Source organism: Pleurodeles waltl, chromosome 12 (assembly GCF_031143425.1).
Source record: "Pleurodeles waltl isolate 20211129_DDA chromosome 12, aPleWal1.hap1.20221129, whole genome shotgun sequence".
Classification (NCBI taxonomy): domain Eukaryota; kingdom Metazoa; phylum Chordata; class Amphibia; order Caudata; family Salamandridae; genus Pleurodeles; species Pleurodeles waltl.
In genome coordinates this window covers 2,054,023-2,062,045 of record NC_090451.1, presented here as the reverse complement: position 1 = coordinate 2,062,045, position 8,023 = coordinate 2,054,023, and the positions used below count along the sequence as shown (strand labels likewise).

The window sequence follows — 8,023 nt, the reverse complement described above, 5'->3', positions numbered from 1 at the left end:
CTGTGCAAACCTGTTTCTGTAAGCTTTCTGAAGTGAGATTTTCTGTTGTATAGGGGAGTTGGAGAATAAGGGTGTATAGCCTGTGAAGTGATCCTAGGAAAGTCAACGCCAACAGCAGCACGCACGTGATACATTCAGTAGGTCAGGATTGGCCCCGGGCCATGGGAGGTGTCAGGGAGTGCCAGTCCTGAGAGTCCGTAGGAAGACAACCCTTACATTGGCGTCCCGCACGCGCTGCTTCTCTTTCTTTAAGGATAAGGAATCAAACTATCTACGTCCCTCAACTTACCAACCCTCCGCCTCAGGAAAGATTTTGTGATTCATGAGCAGAACCCGGCTGGCGCTGTTTACAGTAATGCCTAAGCACAGTACTCAACTGAGCGGTGTTTCCAAACTGAGCCGTTGTACTGCCGGAAATACCATGGGATATGTCATTTAACTTTCACATAAAATAGGGTTAACCCAGCCCTACCACATACTAAAAACAGAACAATAAACCGACGAGGATGGGATTCAAACCCACACGTGCAGAGCACAATGGATTAGCAGTCCATTGCCTTAACCACTCTGCCACCTCGTCTTCAAAACACCATGTTTCAGGAGTACAAAATATGGTAGCCAAAATGTGTTCTATTAGGTGATAGTTGTCTAAATATAATAAAGAGCATATATTTACAGATTGTTATGGTAACTTGTTGTCTTCAGCTTTGCTCTATACGACCTTGTTGTCCATCCCTACTTCAGCTTGAATTTATATGTTAAAAGTAATGTAATCATGAATATTACACTTTCCAAACGTGTTCTATCCATATGTGATGTACTATCACACTACCCTCAAATGAGCTAAGATTGCTTTAATTCAGTTGTACGTGGATTTAAAGTGCAATATCATACAAATATTGTACTGGTATGGCGCTTTCGAGTCTCTAGGTGTCAGTTATTGGTGGTGTGCTTACATGTCAACATTAGGCTGCAAATAGTACACAATTAAGGAAAACTGCCTTCCCAATTAATGTGCATTGTTCTGCAAAAGGTTTTAAGTAGGAGAAAGTAAAACTTAGTTTATAAAACCACCTAAACTGGGAGTATTGCCGCTACAGCTATGACACTTCAGTTTAAAAACGTACGTGCATCAACAAGAAATATTTTTGCGCTAAATAAATTGCTGTCCGACTACTCACGTAATGCATAAAACTGAGGCAGTCGTCATTACAATACATTGAAGTAATATTTTGGTAGTTTTTGTTGACGATGACTCCGCAGCAAGCGATCAGATTACTTTTTATTAGTGAAGACGCGTCGGAGCCTTGATAAGTAAACTTACAAGGAGACACGCCTAGGTCGATGAACCTTTTAGACCAGGTTCGGGGACTTCCCAGTACGAGATGTCTTTTGGCATCACAAATCAATAGATCAATATCTCAACAACAATCGCAATAAATAATCAGCATGCTAATCAATAACCTTTAATGAGAGTTAATAAATTGAACACACCATGATCTTTCAGTCATGAATAACCACACCAATTTAGTTAAGTGTTAGGATATTTATTTCCCTACTGGTTACAATCTAAAGTCATTTCTGTTAATCTCATCAGCAATTCATCTCATTAGTAACTCTTCAGATTTGCAATTAGAAACGCAATTAATCAATGCATAGAGAATATTCACTCAGTATTAACACATAATTATTAAGAAGCAACTTAGCAAAGTCTCAGTAGTGCATCGTTCAACAAAGCAAGAACTCAGTCATTTGTCTATTTGCGTCAGATTTTAGTGAACACCTTAAATAACCTCGTATTAGCATCAGCATGTTGGGCTTCATACAAAACAATTTAGCAAACACAAATTTGGAAAACATCTAACTATGGCCTCTATCAAAGAGCAGTTGGTACCTAGAAAGAAAAGGCAAACAGACAATTACAATTTTCATCAGATAGTTACCCATCCAACGGATCAGCAAACAGCGTCAGTCTTCGTCCTCGGGACATCAGTCGTTTGCATCATCAGCAAAGAAAGGACAGGGCAAAGTATCAGTATGGCATAGCTAAGGAACAAGAACTTCCCTCATATAGAGGAGAAGTAAGTATCAGGTAAGAAATAAGTAAAGGGTGGTTTAGAGTAACAGGGCGAACAAACGGCAAAGTCTCAAACGAAATGGCCTAAATGGCTCAGTAGAATGGCAAAGAATGGCTTGGAGTGGAATGTCCAATAAATGCCTGATTTCTCCTCGGGTCATGTGGTTAAATCAAAACTGTCTAATTTACTCCTAATTCCTCAATGGATAATCATTGGTGCATCGCCATCTCTGTCCAATAATCTTCACCAGAGTTTTACACAAACCACAGTTCTCATGTCGTTGATTGGCCCCTGTTATTGACGTTTTCATCGGTTGGAATGTCAGGTAAGAAAAGTTCCATTTTACACTACAGTCAATAGTTCCATTGTTTTCTCCTACTCCAGGCAGCCTTGCACCTGTTACAAATTACACTGTTGCATTCAGCAAGAATGTCTCCTTGAGCAAGTAGGGTCCCATGAGAAAGAATTTACTACAGCTACACACATCTCTAGCTTCTGGGAAAGTACAGTTTCATGTCCTTCAGGAAAATAGCACATTGCACGTTAGAAAAAGACAGTTTAATATGAGACCAGGCAGCTAGGCACAGACCTTCGCTAAACTAAGGCCTACTGCTTAATGAACAAACTCCTAATACATAACTCCAATTTTGATATGTTAATACAAATTAAAAACATTAGTACATAATTAATTCAGCATTAATAACTCTCAGTAGTCTTCGTATACATTGGTAGCCACTCCCCGTGGGCACATTTCAAACGTGTGCATTATTTCTACGTTAACACATTTTTTATGCAGCTTCATTACACAATATATTGTAAGCTTTTCATGTTAATATTAATTTTAAAAGAAACACTCCAGCAATCCCTCCTCTGATGACTCTTGTCATCACACAAATCTTCCCTACTAATTTTACATACTAAAATTCCCTCATATCAATCTCTTCCCTTCTTGGTTTCCCCTTTGATCTTGCCCTGAATCATTTTTCCCTTTGTTTTTCTTCCCTCCTCCTATTATTTTTCGCCATCTTCAATTATATTCTTTTACTAATTTTACATGCCACCCATGATCCAAATAAGCAATCTATAACAATCAATATCCCCTGTATTATTTTAGACAATATCCCATGCCAAATGTTACTAATCCAATTTCCCACTGAAGCAAATCCTTTCCCAACCTTTTTCCAAACACCTGGTTCTTTCAAATCCTTCAAGTCCGTACTATCCCTAGTCAAGTTAGTAAGCATACTTCTAATCTCATTACTATTATCTGGTATGTAAGCGCAACAATTACACCCATTGAGCAATCTACAAACTCTGCCATTTTTCACTAAAAGAATGTCTAAAGCAAGCCTGTTTTGAAGAGTCATAGCCCCCTCCGCAGCAAGTTCAGTATCCATCAGGAGTATAGCCCCTGAAAAGTTTGTCAGCATGTTACCCTCAATAGTAGACAACTTTTGAATCTTTATGGAGTTCATAATAACTCCCACTGAAGAAATTATCGTCCCAAATATGTCTCCTACTACACCAGCAGCAGTCTCTTTCTTATGTCTAGTACGATGTAATTTAGACAATTTTGGTAACCTTTTCAAATCGTCAAGTTGATATATCTTTGGGAAAACTATCCCCAAATAACATGTCCCATACTATCCCTTTGGAAGACGGTAATAAGCATTAAGTCCACATATATAATAAATATATCCCTGGGATTGCTGGATCCCGTCCATTTAACATGAACGTCCATTTACTCTGAAACAAAAACACACGCTTACATTCACTCATTCCCACAAACACATTGTCAAAGTATGATTTGGTCTTGGATATGCAAAGCTTTCCTACATGTAGTGCGTCTAAAGCTAACTTCCCTTGTTCTCTAATTGCACTATAACCGTCACTACTAGCAAAGGCCCGTTGCTGTAATCCTTTCTCTAGTTTACCCTTCAATGCCCTTCTTCTCTCTTCCGTGTGATCTAAAAAGCTTTTCTCTACAGGTGTAAGCAAACATGTCAAATTATTGTGGTGTGCATAAGATGTACTAATTGTTAATGTCGCCTGAAAGAATCCTTTAACTAACTTTATGCTATAGTACTTAGCTACCCCACTCACATCCTCTATGATAGGCACATTAGAAAACACAAGATCATGATTTGAGTAAAAATATTGAATCTCTTCCTGGTTATAGAATCTTGTTAGTAACAGACTACAACGTATCCCATATGTTAATGACAGTCTATGATAGGTAACCCCCTCTTGTACCGAAACAGGAATCTGTGTACACACAAAACAATCTTTTGCATCCATTGTGTCAACATACTCACTCAGCAAGCGATAGAAAACATCAGTGGATAGTTCCCCTTTCGAGTTAGTTCCCTCATGCAAGTATCTTGTATCCAGCTCAAACCTCTCCCAGGCTGTTAGTGCAGTGGTAGTCTCAGGAATTGTAGCATTGTTAGTCCCACTTTTATCCATTAGTGTCATACTCACAACCACGACCCTAATGAATATTTATTACATGAACCTTTTTTGCAAAAGTATTTGGTTCAAGTAAACTTAAAGTGTTGGGATTCAAGCCCATGGCTCCAGAGAGACTGAAGCCTAAATCTAGCCAGTTTAGCCTGCTCAGCCACGCTACCTCACATCTACAAGCTCACAACTATAGTAACTTGGCCAAACACTGTGGACACCCGCTGTGGTGACCTGGCTATGCAGGGTAACGCAGCATTCACCGACAGTTGAGCGAGTTACAGGTGAATAGCAAAGTATAATAACTGTCTGCATATAATATATGTCTTTCCTTGTTTATTCTTCTTCCCCATTGTATGTTTGCTCTCTGCTTTAGAAACGCGAGCTGTCATCACTGCAAGGAAACGTATCACACAGCGTTCTACTGTTTACACTCACTGAACTTTCAGCATCACAGTGACCCCTCTCGTCGCCTCTATAGTTAGACTTCAACACAGCTGGTTTGTTTACCGATACAATTCTTGTCACCTTAGATTGTGGTTTTTTAAAGTAAGAAGGCTCGGTCCCACTGTCTGGCTACCCTTATATATATACGTCACCACTTTACATAGTCTCACCTCTCGCTATGTGGATCGTAGGTGCAGAAGGCAGAGAGTGAGACACTGATGCAGACAAAATACATTTGTGAGTTGAAAAATACTGGCAGCAGTGGGATTCGAACCCACGCCTCCAAAGAGACTGGAGCCTTAATCCAGTGCCTTAGACCGCTCGGCCACACTACCCTGTGCAAACCTGTTTCTGTAAGCTTTCTGAAGTGAGATGTTCTGTTGTATAGGGGAGTTGGAGAATAAGGGTGTATAGCCTGTGAAGTGATCCTAGGAAAGTCAACGCCAACAGCAGCAGGCACGTGATACATTCAGTAGGTCAGGATTAGCCCCGGGCCATGGGAGGTGTCAGGGAGCGCCAGTCCTGAGAGTCCGTAGGAAGACAACCCTTACATTGGCGTCCCGCACGCGCTGCTTCTCTTTCTTTAAGGATAAGGAATCAAACTATCTACGTCCCTCAACTTACCAACCCTCCACCTCAGGAAAGATTTTGTGATTCATGAGCAGAACCCGGCTGGCGCTGTTTACAGTAATGCCTAAGCACAGTACTCAACTGAGCGGTGTTTCCAAACTGAGCCGTTGTACTGCCGGAAATACCATGGGATATGTCATTTAACTTTCACATAAAATAGGGTTAACCCAGCCCTACCACATACTAAAAACTAATGACGGAACAATAAACCGACGAGGATGGGATTCGAACCCACGGGTGCAGAGCACAATGGATTAGCAGTCCATCGCCTTAACCACTCTGCCACCTCGTCTTCAAAACACCATGTTTCAGGAGTACAAAATATGGTAGCCAAAATGTGTTCTATTAGGTGATAGTTGTCTAAACATTATAAAGAGCATATATTTACATATTGTTATGGTAACTTGTTGTCTTCAGCTTTGCTCTATACGACCTTGTTGTCCATCCCTACTTCAGCTTGAATTTATATGTTAAATGTAATGTAATCATGAAAATTACACTTTCCAAACGTGTTCTATCCATATGTGATGTACTATCACACTACCCTCAAATGAGCTAAGATTGCTTTAATTCAGTTGTACGTGGATTTAAAGTGCAATATCATACAAATATTGTACTGGTATGGCGCTTTCGAGTCTCTAGGTGTCAGTTATTGGTGGTGTGCTTACATGTCAACATTAGGCAGCAAATAGTACACAATTAAGGAAAACTGCCTTCCCATTTAATGTGCATTGTTCTGCAAAAAGTTTTAAGTAGGAGAAAGTAAAACTTAGTTTATAAAACCACCTAAACTGGGAGTATTGCCGCTACAGCTATGACACTTCAGTTTAAAAACGTACGTGCACCAACAAGAAATATTTTTGCGCTAAATAAATTGCTGTCCGACTACTCACGTAATGCATAAAACTGAGGCAGTCGTAATTACAATACATTGAAGTAATATTTTGGTAGTTTTTGTTGACGATGACTCCGCAGCAAGCGATCAGATTACTTTTTATTAGTGAAGGCGCGTCAGAGCCTTGATAAGTAAACTTACAAGGAGACACGCCTAGGTCGATGAACCTTTTAGACCAGGTTCGGGGACTTCCCAGTACGAGATGTCTTTTGACATCACAAATCAATAGATCAATATCTCAACAACAATCGCAATAACTAATCAGCATGCTAATCAATAACCTTTAATGAGAGTCAATAAAGTGAACACACCATGATCTTTCAGTCATGAATAACCACACCAATTTAGTTAAGTGTTAGGATATTTATTTCCCTACTGGTTACAATCTAAAGTCATTTCTGTTAATCTCATCAGCAATTCATCTCATTAGTAACTCTTCAGATTTGCAATTAGAAACGCAATTAATCAATGCATAGAGAATATTCACTCAGTATTAACACATAATTTTTAAGAAGCAACTTAGCAAAGTCTCAGTAGTGCATGGTTCAACAAAGCAAGAACTCAGTCATTTGTCTATTTGCGTCAGATTTTAGTGAACACCTTAAATAACCTCGTATTAGCATCAGCATGTTGGGCTTCATGCAACACAATTTAGCAAACACAAATTTGGAAAACATCTAACTATGGCCTCTATCAAAGAGCAGTTGGTACCTAGAAAGAAAAGGCAAACAGACAATTACAATTTTCATCAGATAGTTACCCATCCAACGGATCAGCAAACAGCGTCAGTCTTCGTCCTCGGGACATCAGTCGTTTGCATCATCAGCAAAGAAAGGACAGGGCAAAGTATCAGTATGGCATAGCTAAGGAACAAGAACTTCCCTCATATAGAGGAGAAGTAAGTATCAGATAAGGAATAAGTAAAGGGTGGTTTAGAGTAACAGGGCGAACAAACGGCAAAGTCTCAAACGAAATGGCCTAAATGGCTCAGTAGAATGGCAAAGAATGGCTTGGAGTGGAATGTCCAATAAATGCCTGAATTCTCCTCGGGTCATGTGGTTAAATCAAAACTATCTAAATTACTCCTAATTCCTCAATGGATAATCATTGGTGCATCGCCATCTCTGTCCAATAATCTTCACCAGAGTTTTACACAAACCACAGTTCTCATGTCGTTGATTGACCCATGTTATTGACGTTTTCATCGGTTGGAATGTCAGGTAAGAAAAGTTACATTTTACGCTACAGTCAGTAGTTCCATTGTTTTCTCCTACTCCAGGCAGCCTTGCACCTGTTACAAATTACACTGTTGCATTCAGCAAGAATGTCTCCTTCAGCAAGTAGGGTACCATGAGAAAGAATTTAATACAGCTACACACATCTCTAGCTTCTGGGAAAGTACAGTTTCATGTCCTTCAGGAAAATAGCACATTGCACGTTAGAAAAAGACAGTTTACTATGAGACCAGGCAGCTAGGCACAGACCTTCGCTAAACTAAGGCCTACTGCTTAAT

At 39.7% G+C, this 8,023-nt stretch overlaps 3 non-coding genes across 3 annotated transcripts; all 3 read right to left on the bottom strand.

Annotated features, from left to right (window-relative positions):
- Positions 1–498: 498 nt before the first annotated feature.
- Positions 499–580, bottom strand: TRNAS-GCU (transfer RNA serine (anticodon GCU)). Its single transcript has one exon. It is a non-coding gene; the product is annotated as a tRNA-Ser (tRNA).
- Positions 581–5,238: 4,658 nt separating this feature from the next.
- TRNAL-AAG (transfer RNA leucine (anticodon AAG)) lies at positions 5,239–5,320 on the bottom strand. The gene has a single exon. It is a non-coding gene; the product is annotated as a tRNA-Leu (tRNA).
- Positions 5,321–5,825: 505 nt separating this feature from the next.
- TRNAS-GCU (transfer RNA serine (anticodon GCU)) lies at positions 5,826–5,907 on the bottom strand. Its single transcript has one exon. It is a non-coding gene; the product is annotated as a tRNA-Ser (tRNA).
- Between the last annotated feature and the right edge of the window lie 2,116 nt (positions 5,908–8,023).